We start from the raw sequence: 18,275 nt of genomic DNA, 5'->3' as shown, positions 1-18,275 counted from the left end.
CTCTCTCTCTCTCTCTCTCTCTATATATATATATATATATATATATATATAAATAATAATAATTATATATACATAATTATTATTATATTTATTTATATATATATTTTCCTTGCAACTTCAACTTTATTCTATGACTATTTTATTAGTTATTTAAAGCCTTTTTTGTAACTCTGATAATCTTCTGAATCTTCATTTTTGAAGTGTTGACTGTGTCACAGTCCCAGGCCTTTGCGACACTCGTCGCACAGTGACAGTGAATCGCAATTGAGCCTGAGATGATGTCACCATGTCTTGTGATGGAACGTGATCACTTCATCTTCAAGTGAGGGGAGGAGCGCTAAAGGCTTCATTTATTGTACCTCCTACAGGCAGGAGTTGTTTTATGAGTTGACGTTCTATTTGTTCTACACTCCCTCGCTTGTCCATTGCTAAGTTGCCTGTCGTGACGTGGCTAAGAAGCTCACATTTCTCTGTGAGGGCTCCATTTTAGGCCTCTCTTTTTTTTTCTCAGGTCAAAGTCTACAGTGGGTGCGTACCTGTGTTTACCTTCACCTCCTCCGTTGCAGGAGAAACCCGTCTATCGTCTTTCTCGCAGCCCGCCCCTGTGGCTGTGTTCCTCCCATCCCCCCCACCTTCTCTCCATCCAATCCCAGAGAATGCACCTGAGCAGATTTGCCTGCAGGGCTCCGCACCTAAGTGAATGCTGATTGGCCAGGTGCAGGCCGCCTGCCTGGGGGCCGCTCTCTACCAATGGCGACGAGGCTGCGTGACTCATAGGGAGAGGACGGCTCGCTTCACGACACTTCTCCTTTTTCTGCCTCCAACTCATTCGTCGTCTTCTTTTTGTTTTTTTGTTTTTGTTTATTTTAGCCGCCCCACTCCCCAACCCCTCACCTCATCTTTCAGATTGTTGGTGTGAGAAAGGTGTGGAGCGGGCCTCGGTTGGTTGTTGCAGACCTTCAGTTGTCGCTTAAAGGCTCTATTTGGATTAGTCCCCTCCACCTCGCCACCCACTTGTTTCGCCCCTTTTATTTTTGACTTTTTCATTGGTTGTATTGACGTCACGGCTTGTTTTGATGCTTTCCGCGATGGATATGGTCACCTGCATCCTGTTCATTTGAGGTTAGTGATAGTTTTCTCTCTTTTAATTGGCGTCAATGCATTGAGGATTAGAGGGTTTGTTACAACACAAAGAAAAAGTGACATGTTAACGGGTTGCTACTTTGCCATTGCTGACAGACATCAATGCAATTCATTTTCAAGGGATGGATGGATTACACTTCATAATTTTTAAGTCAAAGCTAAGTAGTTGGTTCAGAATTTAATTAGGATTTCGGCACCTGGGTTTGGCTGTGGCTCATTGCCTTATAAGGTGTGTTGAAATAAGGGCGGGAGCTGACAGTTTTGCAAGGCCCTCCAAACCGACCGACCAAGCCCACATGTTCTATTTTAATCATAATAGTCACTTATTGTACATTGCGTCACTTTTGATTCCATTTTGACTCTTACCTATTTTGTAGTCGGTTTCTTTTGTGTTGTTTTTGCCCGCTGCTGTCTTTTTTTGCACTAAGTCAGTCGTGCATGGCTTCCCAATCAAACGATCAACAGAACAGAATGTTGTTCGTCTTGTAGCTTTATGAAAAGGGGGTGACGGAAAGGGGGATCAGAAGATCTTCATTTCACTTCATTGGGAGGTTCAACCACAGTGTCTTGTTCCTCTTGTGCGTGGCACTTTAACCCCCCCAGACCCCCCTTTGCGCCCCCCAAGCTTTTAGAGCTTTGTGTGGAAGATCTCAAGCTCCACAGATGCATGTTGCAGCTTCCTGTTTCAGCAGAAACTGACGCTGGGGTCACGTTTAACATGAGCTGCGACTTCTCAAGCAGGCCATTTTGACAAAATCAGACCCACGCTTTAAGATGTTCTCACTCATTTGGCACTTGGTGGCTCATTTGGTTGCCTGATGTCGGTTGGCGCGAGAAGCACACCAAGAGAAAGTGTATGACTCATTGGTTTGGATGAATGGTCTGCCTGACTTTGCATGTTGACCCAGTCACACTGTGTGACTCCTCCTTCTCATGTCACCGCTTTGCATTGAAAATTAGGACCAGTTCACGACTCCCGCTCTGTTTATAGAGGCTGGCGATCGGGTGATGGGGGTGGTCAGCAGCGGTCACTCAGTGCCTCCTTTCAATAACGAAATGAAAGCATGTTGAATCCTGTCAATACATGATTCGGCACTACATGACAGAGACTTTGGCATATCAAGAGGAGGATGGGTGGAGTTCCAGCGTGCGCTGATATGTACAAGTTAAAGTTTGCAAGAATGCAGTTTCTGCTCGTGTCAGTCCAAAAGGAATTTTAATTACCGTCACTGAAAAAGTTCAGATTTGTTGTTTGGCTTTTAGATGGTGAGCAGAGCCCCTTCATTTCCCACAAAGAAGAACCAATTGCATCAAATTGCCAATCCAGGATTGGACAATGGAGGAATTTGGAAAATTCTGAAAAGTTTCCACATTTCTCAGTAAATTACAATGACAATGATAATATATATTCATACACAGGAAGAGGCCATACAAATTAGGATTGACAGATTTAGGAGGCGGTTTTATCCTAACTGAATTGTGGGCGCTTATGAAAAGGTGTTTACTATGAGGTGTTTTGATATTTCAGCCTGCACTTAACAAAATGTTTTTCTTATCATTGAATTCAAGCCAAACCCAAATGCAACCATTTTGTGAACCTAAGTTAATAATTGCAAATTCTATCTGGAAATTGTAAAAGGAAATATAAATCCAGAAAACAATAGTTTCCCATATTTTTGGGGAAATTCTCCCAAAATCTGGACCAAACTTAACTCCTGTAGGGGAGACTGGTGACGTTGGTAACACAGCTCAGTTGTAACACATGAAATTGCTCTAATTGGGAACAAGTTAAGAATCACCTAATTTACCTTGCATATGTTAAGCCCTGAGACCACAGCTGAAAAAGTAGTCGTTAAGCAAACAGAAAACTTTTTTTTTTCTCAAATTATTTTTATGATTACATAGCCTGTTTTATAGTTTAACTCATTAAATGTACAATATATCATGTTCATTATGTTTCTGTTTAGCTATGTGTTTTTGAGATTTGATTGTGGTAATGTTTTAACTCACTTAGCCCTTCTGGCCTGCTTCATCATTTTATCTGGCCTGTGGAAGCAATTCTTGTGTGCCACTGTCATTCTTGCTGAAATCTCTACCATCATTTTGAATGGCATACGGAGGAATAATAACATGGAGATAATGAAAGCAATTTTTGTTTCCAAGCCTCATGTTACAGTACCGGTAACTTGAACAATAGTTGAACAAACTATTATCTTGATATTTGATTTTAAAACCCGTGATCTATCAGTTGTTGTGTACATGTACAATATGAGGAGATTAAACATTTGTATGGTTTCACCATTATAATGGCCGTCTGCAGGAACCCATGACCATAATGTGGCCCGCGACCAAATTGAGTTTGACACCCTTGTTTTAAATCAAAGACAAGCTAGCCCATTGCTAATGCACATAGGGACAGTTGTAACAAACCTGGTTGGGGTAAACTGAGACATGTATAAAATTATATAATTTACCACAAACTAAATTTAATTTGAATGCATCCGTACAATTGTAGTATTTATTGAAAAAAACAATTGATTATACAGTCCAGCCACATGTGAGGAACATACCTTTGCACCTTCACAAGTAACTGATCATTCAGCTCCAGCTTTCCGAACCAACCAAGCTTGTGCTCCCAGCCTCTGATCAGCTACCGACCAAGCTTCTCCTCAACCAACCGTATCTCTGCTCCAGTTATGAACCCAACCACTCAAAAGCTCTCTCCTGAAGAAACATTGACTTGGCTGAACTTAAGAGCCACAGTGGCTCAACTCTTACAAAAGCCTGGCAACAGAAACTCCCTAACACAAAGGAAGAAAAAAAATCCAGCCAGAACTGACACACCTATCAAGATAATGCTGTGGGACCTATTTTCATGCTAAGTGTAAGCCTAGGGCAAAGCGCAGTCTAACTGCGCATGGGTGAAGTTTTCTTTCGTTTGGTAGTTTATTCGCCTTTGCAGAATTGAGCCTAAAGGGGTGTTTGCGTCTTTGTGTACCATTGTGGGATGGAAGTAGTCTTCCCGGCCGATCCTCGTGGCATCCCTCATCTGTATCAAAATGAGGGTGTTCCAAAAGCAGTAACTCGGAGTATGCCATGATTGACATTGTGGAGACAGAAATAGACTCGCTGGGGTCTGTGCATGACATTGGCAGGTACACTGCAAGCTTTCCCCTTCCGAATGATGTAGTCACCCGTACACGTGATATGGGCATGGGCAGAGACCACCTTGCACCCCCGATCGTGCATCTCTCTATGTGATCAGCCGCACCCCTGCCTCCCCGCAATCGTGACTGGGATGCTGTTAAAATATTTTTTAACGGATTATAATCCCGTCTGGGATTTGTTTTCTACAGTGATTCAGAGGAAGTCGCTGATGGTGTAGTGTAACACTCACCTGATTTGTAGTGGTACACTCGTGGGCAGTGTGGGATCGCTATGCTCCAGAACCCCCCTGCGACCTTGTCCAGGATAAGTAGTTTTGAAAATGGATGGATGGATAGATGGATGGATGGATGGAATGATTCAGATGGATTGTCACATTCTGGTGTTATATTTATGAATGAAATCCGCTGACTTCAACTCGCACATCTGCGAAGCGCCAAATTTGTCTGCCTGCGGCTTGATTAAATACACCAAAATCACCACCTACTCTACACAATAGACTTCCTCTTAATTAGCCTAAAATGTAGTCTACTTTTTGTAGCCAAATTTGCAGATGAGCTGGGAGGTTAGGCAGGAACGCCCAGTGAGGCATCGCATGTCTGTCAAATTCACAAACACGCTTAAGTAGACTTTTGTCCCGGCATGAAAATGACGATGCGCCCGTTCATTCATTCTTATAAAGATTCATATTAGTTTTACATCAAATACTGAGCTACAGGAGTTTTGTTTAAATGTTTTGAACAACAAGCTTTTAATATCTTTCATCATTTTCATACCCTTTCTTTCATTATCCTACATTTCACCCCAAGCTATGTTACAACTTACCCGGACCATGGAGTCAATTGTATCATTTCACATTTTGCATTTGAAACTACGCCATGCATTTTCGGTTTATGTTGCGCAGGCATTTTCCATGCCATTTATTAGTAGACATTTGGAGCTAATTTGCAGAGCAGTTTGAACACCCAAGCTCAAAAGACCTCAACGTTAGAGACACAGATGTAAAATATGTCACCCCCAGTTTCCTCTATACTCGAATGTGATGAAACAAACAAACAAACAAACAAAAAAGACATTTCTATAACAGTCATTTGTGTAAAAAAACTACTTTAAAAATTCTCTGTCTCGTTTTTATTAATAGAGAATATTTTCCCCACATTCAATTAATTTTGAATAAATTGTTCATTACTGTTTAATTTTGATATTACAAAACTAAAAGTTTGTACAAATTAAATCAAAAAGAATGTTTGGCTGGAAGATTATTATTATTTTTTTTTGCATTTGCATACTATTTCCATGTCGCTTTCTTCATTCCACTCACTCTCTGTAAAGGTTGTGCACCCGTGAAGTTGCCTGCTTGGAAAATAAAATCCGGGTCGGGAAGATTGAAAAAACACCCACCCCTACCTTGAAGCCTACTGCTTAGGTGTTATTGAGCAAGGCATTTTTGTGTGTAGGATGTGTGCATGTCCATCGGGGATGTGGTGATGTGTTCAAGGCAACATGCGTGCACTGGTTTGTTCCAGCCCATCCTTGATTGAAAAAAAAAAAAAAACGTAATAAATACCAGTACATCAGTCAATCAATTGAGCAAGTGTCTGCTAATGTTGCAACTGTCTCATACTCTGAGCATGCTGTGACTAGCAGCCTTCTTATTGCTTTCTCTGTCTATTTCCAGTTCAGTATTAATAGACATGATTTTTCTTTTTCTCCTCAGACTTTTTTCAGAGTTTCAAGAGGATGTGATACAATTAAACCACTCTCTGTTCCCAAAACACAAAATAGTTATCAGCTACCTTTCATTCAGACCTTCCTTTTTCCAAGTGAAGTACGAAATTTGTGTGTAATTTGTCAGTAAAGAGGCCGGAAGCCTGACTCAAGACACCCACCTGACTTACTTAAAAAAAGAAAAAAAAATCATTAACAACAGGTGAGGGGGAAAAAAAGGCAGATGCTGTGTGGGAAGGTCAAGTCACAACCTCTGATAACACACACACACACACACACACACACACACACACACACACACACACACACACACACACACACACACACACACACACGCACACACGCACACTTCTGGTTATGCAAGGTTCCATGATGGTCAGGGCTCAAGATTGAGTGTATGTAAAGTCATCTCAACATGGCTGCTCGCCCGCATACGTCGTATCGTTGCTTTAAGAATGTTGGCTATTGGCTTTAATTGTTAGCAAATAAACTGTAACCATTTTCTTTAATTGTGGCTAATTAGAAGGCAGTGTCAAACAATAGCTGGCAAATGCATACTGGTATTTTGTGTGTGTGTGTGTGTGTGTGTGTGTGTGTGTGTGTGTGTGTGTGTGTGTGTGTGTGTGTGTGTGTGTGTGTCACATCATATGTTGCTCCTTCTCAATGTGACCCATACAAGAGGTGGTGATAATAATCATAACTTATTTGACATCATTACATTGTAACCGTATTACCTTGACTATATTGTCATATGATTGTAGTCAGCAATCACTTTGTTGTTGTTTGCACAAGGACATTTAACATGTGTTGCTAACCAAAACAGTAATACAGTACCTACAGAGGCACATAAGCAGGTTCTGGGTTGAATGAACATGTGGGTTTCGCCAGCCGAAGTGTTTCTCTAGTAGTACACTCCATAGTGTTCGTGTGCACCTATTATTAGATTCTTGGTAGCTGCGTGTCTTCAGATCCAGCTTGTCTATGTTCTCTGTATTTTCTCAATAATTGCCCTATAATTTACGGTAATATATATTATTTCACTTTCGCCCTCCAGCATTACATTATTCGGGAGGGGGGAAAGGGGGGACTTTTTGCTTACTGTTTTAATAGCCATGTATTCTTTGGGGTTAGGGACTAAAAATCCGCATACAATTGCCGATTGAAATGGAATTTGGGGCTGGTTTAACACAATAGATTCTTCAAAATTTGCTGAGAAACATCTTGTCAGCATTTTCCACGAAAACAGGATGAAATCGGAAGTAAAACAACCCCGCAAAAATGACAAATATTTTTTTTCAAAATCTGTGAATAGGTTAATCTACAGATGCCGATCTTAATTAGCTTAATTAGCTTTTAATGTTAACTTGACTTAAGCTTTATCTACAAATCAACCTTATATTTGTAATTGTATCATGTATTAGTCATATATAACACACAAAATAATAATAATAATAATAATAATAATAAAATGTATTGTTGGGCATGACTTGATTTTAGAGGCGATTGCTCTAAGACTGCAAGGGAAGCTCAGCTTCCCCATAAATGTCAAAAAATAAGTGATCAAATATATGTGTGTACATACAATTGTGTGTACATGTCATTGACTAAATATGCGCTACAATGCGCTTGACTTTTTTCCGAATCAGCTGCTTATTACTGGTTACGACGCCACTCTCTTCTCATTCATTCCCGCAGCTTCACTGTGCTTTAAACTGTGTGGACACTGAGCGTCTACAGCGCGGACGCTGGGCGTCGAGAGAGTTCAGGTTAGGTTGTCCCAATGCATTGAAACGAGACGAGATTGGATAAAAATGCTGGTTTTGTTCAGCATCTCTGGGAGTCTATGGACAGTGGGCGTGTATCGGCTGGCCCGGACGCTAAGCTTTTCTGCTTGATGATTAGATGTTCTGTCTGAGGCTGAATCTCTTTTTGATTGACAGCGAAATGAGCCAATCACCGATCTTTTGTTATAGGCATCTGTGGGAGCATCTTTCAATTCTCATTCTGTTCTAAGTTGAACTGGAGACTTCTTCTAATCATCTTGGCGAGACTCTCTTTGTTGAAAATGAATAGCGACGAATTAATCTTTTATTTCTGGTGGGTTTTATTGTAGTTGCTGTAGTTGAAGGACACTAGTTAAGTCCCTGGAAAAGACGCCTTGTTGGTATGACAGGGTCACAGATAATTTTCTTGAAAAGGAACGGAGAGTAGAATTCACGTATAAATAAACGGACATATTTTATGATGTCGGCCAAAATTGAGCTTCGCTTCCTTGACAGACCAGCATCCGCCACTGTTTGATTTATAATATTATTAGAAATATATGTATAGATGAAGGCCTCACTTCAAGTAAAGGACTTACCACCTAATAGACACCAGCTGCATTCTGCATTTGAGTTCTATATATTCGTCAAAGAACAATGCCCAGTAAAATTGTGTGTGTACAATGGCCTGTAGGTTTACCGTCTGTCAGATAAAAGCAGAGGGAAGAAATTCATTAAAAAAAAAAAAAAAAGTATTGTGTGTGCCTCTGCCCGCCATTTGTAATTTTGAGGTCCTTTCAAATCTTTTGTCAACACTAGTCGGTTCAAAACACACGCTGAGTGTAAGGCTGTCTGGTCTCCACCCTGTATGAGGTAACGCGTTTCCAATCATAGAATGTAAGATGGATTTGTGTGTGTGCGCGTGTGCATGTGCGTGTGAGAATTTTACAGTGAGAGAAGTTAACCATGAATGCATTTGTGGCTCTATATGAGTACAATTGATTTCCCTCATGGATCCACGTGTAAACGTGTCTTTGCTCTTAATGACTGCTGGGAACATCTCCGTGTGCGTTTCTTCATTTCTAGATTCGATAACATTTGAGCTACCAAAAAGCTCTTCAGTGTTCTGCCATGCGGAAATGCTTGTGAGCAAGCAAACGCTACGGAAAAGTTTTTTTTTTTTGTTTGTTTGTTTGTTTTGTGGTTTTTTTTTTGTTGTAGTCGTCGTAGTAGTAGTAATAGTTATTGTATATGTCAAAGTATGTGTTCGACAGTTTTTGGTGTTAGTAAGCTGTGTTCAGCCATGTAGATATCCAAACAAACTCAAAGGTGAAAAGATATTTATGGAAGCATGCAATTTTTGGGGGAAATCGAATTTGTGTAAAACCAGCCCAACATGTCTAAAAACATGCTGGAAAGTGTTTGATATTGTTAGTAAGCTGCCAAACAACTTTTTATTGCTCCGCTGTGCAGAAATGTTGGATCTCACTAATTTAAGTGAAGGCTATGGATCTGTTTTTTGGTAGTGGAAGTAGTTACTGTACAGGGATGCAAAGGTGTGGAACATTTCACGTAAAGTTTCCACTAAATTTCCAAGGCAAGTAAAGCTTGGGAATTTAGGACGTATTCCGAATTGAAACCTTTCCATGGGAACTAGCTTGGAGCTGAGCGTAATTTAATGGAAATGCATCACATTCTAGCATTCATTCATTCTCAATACGGATTCATGTTTTGTCAAAAGCAAACTTCCTTGCAAAATAGATTGCTGTCCTTGCCCCATATGCAAGGCCTTCGCAGTATATTAACTGTTCCTTTTTTTCCCCCCACGTCACTTGAGTGGTGCCATATTGCTTGCAACACAAAGCAAAAAAAAAAAAAAAAAAAATCAACTAAGCTAAAGGCTTGTAACTCAAAAAACTTAATACGCCAAGGTACCACTGTACAAATCTATTTACGATCTCTATTAAGAGCAAAGCATCAGTTTTGCTGCTTTATTCACGTCCCCCCCCCCCATAGATCTCTGTTAATTCCCGTTTTGAACGTTCCTGGAATTTTGGAACCCCACTTGTGGGAAATTAATAACACTTAGCTTAAATGTTCAAATGTTTACACATTTTTGAAACATTGATATGATGGTGCCAGTCTTAGCACTGCGAACCTGACTTTAATTGTTATTTTTATTAGCTCGCTAAAGATAATGCTTCTGTTGACTGGTTTCTCGGAGCAAATGCAGTTGTTGAAAATCAATGTCACGCATGTTTAAATCGCTATCCAAATGTGCGTGCGTTTTGAATAGAAGTCCTTTTCCACCCGATGGAAATGGGGTCTTTAGTGAAGCCCACCCGCTTTCTCCTCTTCATGAGGCCTCTGGCCGCGTTGGTCGCTGGGCAACAGCCACTCCTTGTTTACCTTTGTGTATTTTGCATGAGCGATTGTAATCAGAAAAAGAAGCCCCCGGTTAGCCCCTCTTGAATCAAGGGTAGTCGTACTAGCCAGCTGTTAATCATGAAGACATTTCACCCTTCGAGGGATACATACTGTATGTCTTAATCAAATGTAATTATTGCAATCTGTTAAATATTAACACCGGTGTCCATGTGTGCTTACACAAGTCTCCAAACAAAAACTTTATTATCCTTCATTGTCACCTGAGCGCCATAAAGCTCCGTACTTCATGAAACCTGTGGCAAATATTGCCCCGCACTGTCCCTGCACTTCTCCAAAGAGGTGGGACTGATTGAACTGTGATCAGTGTCGAGTAATAGTTGTACATGGAGGGGGGGGGGGCATGTAGTTGGAAGGATGAGTTAACCGTCATGACTTGTTGACTTGTTACTTCACAGTTTCACCTCCCTCCCATTCCACTCCTCCCGCCTCTTTTCAAGTATGGAGCAAAGTGGTGACGCAGCACTTGAGTGCTGTGCTTTACAGGCACAAAGATTAGATAGAATACATTGGCCAGCGACACCCAATACCACACTGACCTATATCAAGTGGTGCGAAATCAGATAAGCCAGACTGTCTCCGTGAGTGCTGAAAGAGGGGGTGAGAGGACAAGAGCTGATTTACTTCAGTAGCTGTGGAATCGTGGTCAGGGTGTTCGGGTCCAAAACAACTACGTGTGGAGTTTGCATGTTCTCCTTGTACTCGTGTGGGTTCTCAGTCACCACCGAGGATGGCAAATCTTGTGAAAATGTACTCTTCATTGATTTGCCTCTTGCCAAAATCTTTTGTTGAAGCTTTGAGGCTCACGAAAAGTTGGGAATTTACGGGGGTAGGAAACGTTAGACCTTTGAGTTTTGTACTAAGTGCACAGCATTGCTTTTCGCAGATACGAGTTGATATGTGATGTTTTGTGATGTTACCAATGAATTATCTGCCTTCTTTCTCGAGAATCTGAGAACCGTCGATTTCTTAATTTTGTTCTTAGAATTCTATCAATAGTTGGGTCGTTTTGAGTACTTGACCACCCATCAAGTGTGAAATCAAACAAGCAAGTGCTACTTAGATATCAGGTGATTTCTGAAGATGCGTCTGTGAGCAAGCAGTTCGGAATTTTGCCCCATTGTGATGTTTGAGTTGGGCTAATTCACATAATACCGCCCAATTACAAGCAGCATTGAATTTTGTTGAATGCACACATTAGCTTTCGATGAGTGGCACGTACACGATAGCTTCCTGGACTTGGTAACGCTGTAGTATGGGTACGGTTTCAGTGTCTGTGTGGTGTGCTTGGCATTGACCTCGCAGTAGAAGGGGTGGGGGTGACAGAACAGAGCTGTAAAGGGTTCTAGAATACTTTACACAGGGCTTTTTTTTTTTTACTCTTGATTCTTGATCATTTTTGACTAAAGAATGTCACAAATATTCAGACAGCTGGGAATTGTTTTATACTGTGGAAAAATACATAAAATGACTTCCTTTTCCAGGTCAAATCTTGGTTTCTGTTCGGGTATTGTTTAATACAAAGACCCAACACAATTGGCAACTGAACACACATCAAATCTTTATCCCTTTGGACATTTCTTTAAGCCTTTGGACATTTGTCATGCATCAAATGTCAGCTGTCCATTTGAACAGGGATCATTTTCAACCTTTTTTTTTTTTTTTGTGCGTTTGTGTTTATTCCAGATCATGTCTGAAAACTTTTAAGACAATATGGCACCCTGGTGGTTCGGACATCGACCTCACAGTCTGAGGGTTGGACATTGGTCTGAATGTAAAGTGTGCAAGCGCATTTGTCCATAAGTGCCCACGGATTGCCGAGCGAGCAGTTCCCCTCCTCTCGCCCAAAGCCAGTTTGATAGGCGTGACCCTAATGAGGAGAAGCACAATAGAAAATGGACAGATGGATTAAAACATTTCACCGTTATTAGGCATGATGCTCATCATAGACCATCACTATAAGCCCATACACAGTAATAGTGAAGGTCTTCTTGACAAAACAGCTTGCGTGTCCTTAAAAGCTCAAGCTTGACCCCAAAGCGTGTGACGTGAACGGGAGGCAGGAAAACAGGTTCACTTGGATCTCTCCTTTCCGTGAGGGCGTGTTATGTTTGCTCCACACTGTGACGTGTCTGATTATGGGTGGACACACCAGCCAGCGTGCCTGTGTCCAGACCTGTTTGGTATGCAGCAGCAGCAGCCTGGTACCTGCTTCCCAGGCCCCGCCTTCCCATTATGCCACCTGAGTGCAAAAAAAAAAATTGCAAAGTTCATAGTAGTCGTTGACATTTCCACGCTGATGTTGGGTTAACAATCAGGAATGTAATTTGTCTTGTTTTTTTTTTTTTTTTTAACTCGGGCTAGTTTTACAGTTTGCTGCTGAAATGTTTACATATGAACGTAAACACTGACGAGAAATCACTCTTTCATTGGCCGCGCAACATTGCTTGCATTCGCCTTCAATTCTCGGCAGTTCACTCTGGAGATTCCGGTAGGCTTCCATATTTGTCCGAATGCGTAGTGTTATAAATAGAAGAGAATACGACTTTCCATGTCAGGTCATGCATCACATTGCTCACACACACACATAGTCAAGCCTTAATGACACCTAAAGCATGAAGCATCTCAAATATGCCCACAAGAACGAGATCAGCAGGCCACACACACACACACACACACACACACACACACACACACACACACACACACACACGCGCGCACACGCACGAATTCCTGCTTTCCGTTATTGCAGTATCTCAATATATAGTAGTCCCCAGATAACGTGGAATAAATATTGACACACAGTTGTACAATAAATAGTGTGTCTTTGTGAGTCCGCTTTATGCATAAAGTGCTTGAAATTTCCCAAACCTATCTATCCTCGCTATCTCTGTCCATCATTTGATCGACAACTTAAATGAAAAGAAAGCACTGACATCAACAAAGCTGTCAGGGGCTTGAAAAACTTCAAAATTCGTCTTCAAAGTATGTCTGCACAATGTTACAAGTATGAGGAGCATTGTGGAGTACAGGCATGGAAAAAGAAGGACTCGATATTCTCCAATCCTCACTGAAATATTGATTGGTATTTTCCCCCATTGTCAATCAAGGAAATACCCCACAATGTGACAGTAATTGTTTTTTAAATAATTATATAGCAAAATGTCAGATAGGAACTATTGACATGTTAGTAAAATCATAACATTTCCATTTTCTGGACCTTCAAAGTATCTCTTTTAAAAGTTCCATTTTCAAAGGGATTTTCGGATGCTGACTGCATGACAAGTCAATATTTTCCTGACAAGATCCAGATGCTACCTCTGAGCATGTCTCAGTGTAACTCATGTTTGAGGGCTTTTTCAGAAGAAGCTATCTGCAATTTCCTGTCCTTGTGACACACGGCCCTCTTGCAACATTTGGAGCGATTGTTTGCTTCATACCTTGCCAAGCCATCTTGTAACTACTGTATGTTTTGACTGCTTTACATTTAATCATCCATTGTTTTCATCGAGATGTGCTCATTCACTCTTTATTTTGTTTATTTTGTTGTGTATGTGTGGATGGCTGCTTAAGTTTATTTATTTTTAATCGCAACATTGCTCTTTAGAATTCTTGGTGGAAACGATACTACGCGCTGTTTGCAAAGGAAGCGGGTGGGGGGCGTCGAAGTTTCTGCCTGCACAGAGTGTGGTTTAACAGACAGGAAGTAGCTGCTCTGCGATGGTTTTCCTGCCAGTGCCGAACTAGCAGGTCAGTTTGTGGGGGTTGCTTTTAAGCTTCACCGTATGTCTCTATACTATCCCTTCGAGCCGGGCAATAATTCAATAGCAATATATATCGTGACAGACACCGGATCAAAAGAAATTTCGCTGAATATAAAATCAATACAAAAGAAAAATCGAGAAGTAAACCCTGAGCCTATCATTCTGCATGCTGTAGGCAGTGGCTACAGTTTGACATGAGCTTTGTGCCACAATTACAAGCACCTAAGAGGAAATTTGGGGCACAAAAGTGTTTTTGGAGTCCACAAGGACCATTTTGTGAACCTTGTCTGCCGAACAAGCAAAGATGTGCCGAACCACTAAAAGGAAAGTGCACATGCGCACAAGTGCGCGTGTGGCATACGTACGCTGAATGAAAGTATGGCTTAAACGTAACTTTTTTCAAATAAACGACGCATATCAGTGCATCTCTTTCCAAAAGATTATATTGTATATATTAACACCATCAAACAACTTCGGGTGGATATTTGGTGTAGGAGTAACCATCAGCATCACACTTCACAGGCAAGTCAAAAATGTCCGATGAAATAATCCATGCATCCATTTTCTGATCCGCTTATCCTCACAAGGGTCACGGGGCGTGCTGGAGCCTATCCCAGCCATCTTCGGGCAGTTGGCGGGGGACACCCTGAACCGGTTGCCAGCACACATAGTCCAACCGCACTCACACTTAAACTTAGGTACAATTTCGAGTGATTAATTAACCTGCCATGCATGTTTTTGGAATGTGGGAGGAAACCGGAATACCCGTAGAAAACCCACGCAGGCACGGGGCGGACATGCAAACTCCACACAGGAAGGCTGCAGCCGGAATCTAACCCCGCACCTCTGCACTGTGAGACCGACGCGCTAACCAGTCGACCACTGGGCCGCCATGTTCAAATATAATTACCTAAATTCAGCCTTTTTTCTTTTGGCCCTTTTTTTTGAATAGTAAAAAAATCAAATCAAATCACTAAGTATGGATACTTTACCAAAATGAAATACTTAAATCATGTTATACGTTTCAGCCATATTGCCCTGCCCTATGATCCTTAGTATTTCTTATACATATAAACACACACACACACACACACACACACACACACACACACACACACACACACACACACACGCACGCACCATCCATCCATCCATTTTCTGAGCCGCTTTATGCTCACAAGGGCCGAATACCCTTACTGCATCTAGCCTGCGCGCTATTGACTTTACTAGGCTGTTGCATTGTTCATTTGAAATGGTTTTCCAGGCCCTTACCGCAGTATCTTCCACTTCTTGTTTGTTTCTGGGCGTTTCTCCCTTCAGTCTCATGTTCAGGAGGTGAAATGCGTGCTGCATTGGGTTAAGGTCCACTGATTGACACTGACCAGTCAAAGACCTAGCAGTCTTTTGTGTTGGCATGTGTTTTAGGTCATTGCCTTGTTTCATGCTGAAGCTTCTCCCCATTAGTTTGAATGCATTTTTCTGTGAATTGCAAGACAAAATGGTTTTATAGACTTCGGAAATTCACTCTGCTGTGACCATCATGAGTTCCATCATAAATGAAGACGAGTAATCCTGTTCCAGAGGCAGACAAGCAAGTTTTGGATCATAAGCAAATTCTGTCTTTCTTGGCCTTTCCATCCCTTTGGTAGAAATGAATCTTGGTCTCATCAGTCCGTCAAACTTTGTTCCAAAACTTTTCTGGCCCATCTCTGTACTTGTTTACAAATTCTGGCCTTTCGATTCTTTTTGCTGATAAATGGTCATATTGTGCTGTGGCTTGTATATTTCCTCTCTTCTCTTCTTCTTTGGTCAGTGGATTGTGATACCTTGCCCTGTGGAGGTTGGCAGTGAGGCCACTGACCGTTGCCTTTGGGGTGCTTCACGGCGCTCGCAATGTTTCTGTCATCAACTGGTGGTGATACCCTTGGCCGACCTGTTCGATGTCACTTGCTCAGTACAGTGCACCAGTAGTTTCTTTCTTTTTCAGGACATTCCATGTTGTATTTGCTATGCCCAGTGTTTGCGCAAAAGCTCTGAGCGATCATTCCCCATCACTGTGCTTCAAAATGCTTTGCTTTTCTCCCGTAGACAGCTCTCTGGTTTTCATGTCTGCGAAACAGAAAATGCATTTTTCACTGGTGAAACCTTAAACCAAAATCGAGCAGTATCTCATGTTTAAGCAATCAATTTAAACGGCAACGGGTGAGCAGCTAGAAACACTCCGCAGTCACATGTTCCAATACTTTTGCTCACTTGAAAATAGTGTAGTGGTACAGTTGGTTGACTTGTGAACGGGCAGTAGTCCGCCTTTCGCCTGAAGTTAGCTGGGAGAGGCTCCAGCAACCCACCGCGACCCTGTTCAAGATAAGCCGTGTTGAAAATGGATGGATGAAAAGTGGGTGGGTTCAAACAAAAGGTGCTCTGTCCTGAGCTGTTGAACACATCTACATGTAAATACCATGAAGCAAAAGCAGGAATCCAGAACTTTTTTTTGATTTGAATTTTTTGATCTGAAACCAATGAGCCTTCGACATACAACACAAACACCGGAATTGACCTTGTCGTTCCAATACTTTTGGAGGGGGACAGTATATATCTCCAAATGTAATTTGTCCGTGTATATACAACAGAGGCCTCATCTTCCTTGAAACAGCAACTTTGTCATTGGGTACAGACAAGTGCTGTTTAAAAGAAGCATGTGGCCTTGTCTCTGTCTCTCTCTGAGCCCGAGTGGAAAAGTACAAGGTTCGCAGGAGATGAGATTAAATTCCACTCGTCTTTTTGGCCCTGGTACAGCGCGACGGCCTCGAATGCCCTCTGACACGAGTCTTTCATGGGCCCGCTGCTGTTCATGAGATGCCATTAGGCTTCTGGAGGTGCAGCTCGCCATCAGCGCAGCCATACGGCCCGCTGCCATAGTATTGCAAGCCCTTTACAGCACTCGATTGCGATTTGCAGTTTGAATGGCTTGACATGTTGTGGTTTGACAAGTTAGCCTTCTGCTGCATTCAGACCAAACACCAGACCAAATCTCGCGTGAGTTGTTCGATTTGCACCGGCAACAGTTTTAATCTTGTGCAAGGTATTTTATCCGCTTCACTTAGGCAATACCATGCCACTCAGTGGACGTCTTTGATCTGTATTTAGGCAAACATTTGGTTTGCAGTCATTTGCAAACTGGTTCTTGTAAAAACTATTTATGTGGCGTGATGGGGCACTTGTAAAGGAAAAACCAGTGATAAATCAGGTTCAGTCTTTGGGGCGCATCTTTTATTAACTTTGAAAAAGTATATCCCTTCAATCTTAATAAGTAGGTTTTGCTTTTGAGTTCTTACCTCTGCCAAGGAAGTACATTTTTGTTTGTTTTTAGACATCATGCAATGGCGGCATGGTAGACATGTGCCTAGCCCATCTACCTCACAATCCTGAATTTTTCTCCCAGTACCCCAGTTACCTCCCACATTCCAAAAACATGCATGTTGGGTATTTGAGGCCGACAAATTGTCGGTAGGAGTGAATATGTGTGTCAATAATTGTTGGTTTCTCCCTGCATGCCTCATAGCCTCCAGCTACCCCGCAACCCCAGTGAGTGTGTACAGAAAATGGATGGACGAATGGACATGAGGCTAAAATGTAATGAAAGATATTCTTGAGAGAACCAGATAACAGTCTGTTTCATGTGAAGGCTTGTGATCTGGATTTGATGTAACGTCATGTTTTCATTCATGAGTTGAGTCATGCTTTGCCCAAGAGAGCACCGGAATTTTCCCTGACGCTCGTTACTTGTTGCATAGTTTGGTGACAAGTGAATACAAGCTGCCAAAAAAGAAAAAGAGCGGGGAACCGCTGTCCAAAGACTGATGATCTCCATCCCACACTACCCACGCTGGCTATCGCCGGGCTCCAGCAGTGAGCGTCATATCATTGAGTCATTTCCTTGACAGGAACTCGGCAGATCCTGCGAAAACAGCGCCTGTGCTGACAATGTTCAATAACATGTGGTGAAAAGCCCACATGCTTTCTGCTAGCATACTTTAGGAAAGTTTTTTTTTTCCTTTCGTGGAAATGTTTTTCTGTGTTGGTAGAGTGTCTGGGTGATGTACGGTATGACAGCCGCATGCGTCAGTCAGTGTCTTTATAGGACAGCAGTGAAAAAAAAAAATCACATTGTTGGCTTTGTCCCATTGAAGCAGACTTCAGAATAAACTCAAAGGGAGTGTACTACCACAGTTTGGCCAAACCATTGAATTACTCTCAGTGTCAGCTT

The 18,275-nt window shown here is 41.8% G+C and overlaps 1 protein-coding gene across 2 annotated transcripts in view; it reads left to right on the top strand.

Annotated features, from left to right (window-relative positions):
* The first annotated feature begins 534 nt into the window (after positions 1-534).
* Positions 535-18,275, top strand: part of elf1 (E74-like ETS transcription factor 1) — a 42,111-nt gene continuing 24,370 nt past the window's right edge. Inside the window, exon 1 of one of the 2 annotated variants that reach the window (XM_019874716.1) lies at positions 535-1,122. The gene's annotated coding sequence lies outside the window, so the exon portion shown is untranslated. Of the gene's footprint in view, positions 1,123-13,803; positions 13,995-18,275 lie in introns of those variants that run through there. The other variant, XM_019874717.1, reaches the window with a different exon arrangement.

The sequence above is a fragment of the Hippocampus comes genome, unplaced genomic scaffold, assembly GCF_001891065.2.
Source record: "Hippocampus comes isolate QL1 unplaced genomic scaffold, H_comes_QL1_v1.1 scaffold118, whole genome shotgun sequence".
NCBI classification, from domain to species: Eukaryota; Metazoa; Chordata; class Actinopteri; order Syngnathiformes; family Syngnathidae; genus Hippocampus; species Hippocampus comes.
Note: the sequence above shows the minus strand (reverse complement) of the source record. Positions and strands in the feature narration are given on the sequence as shown.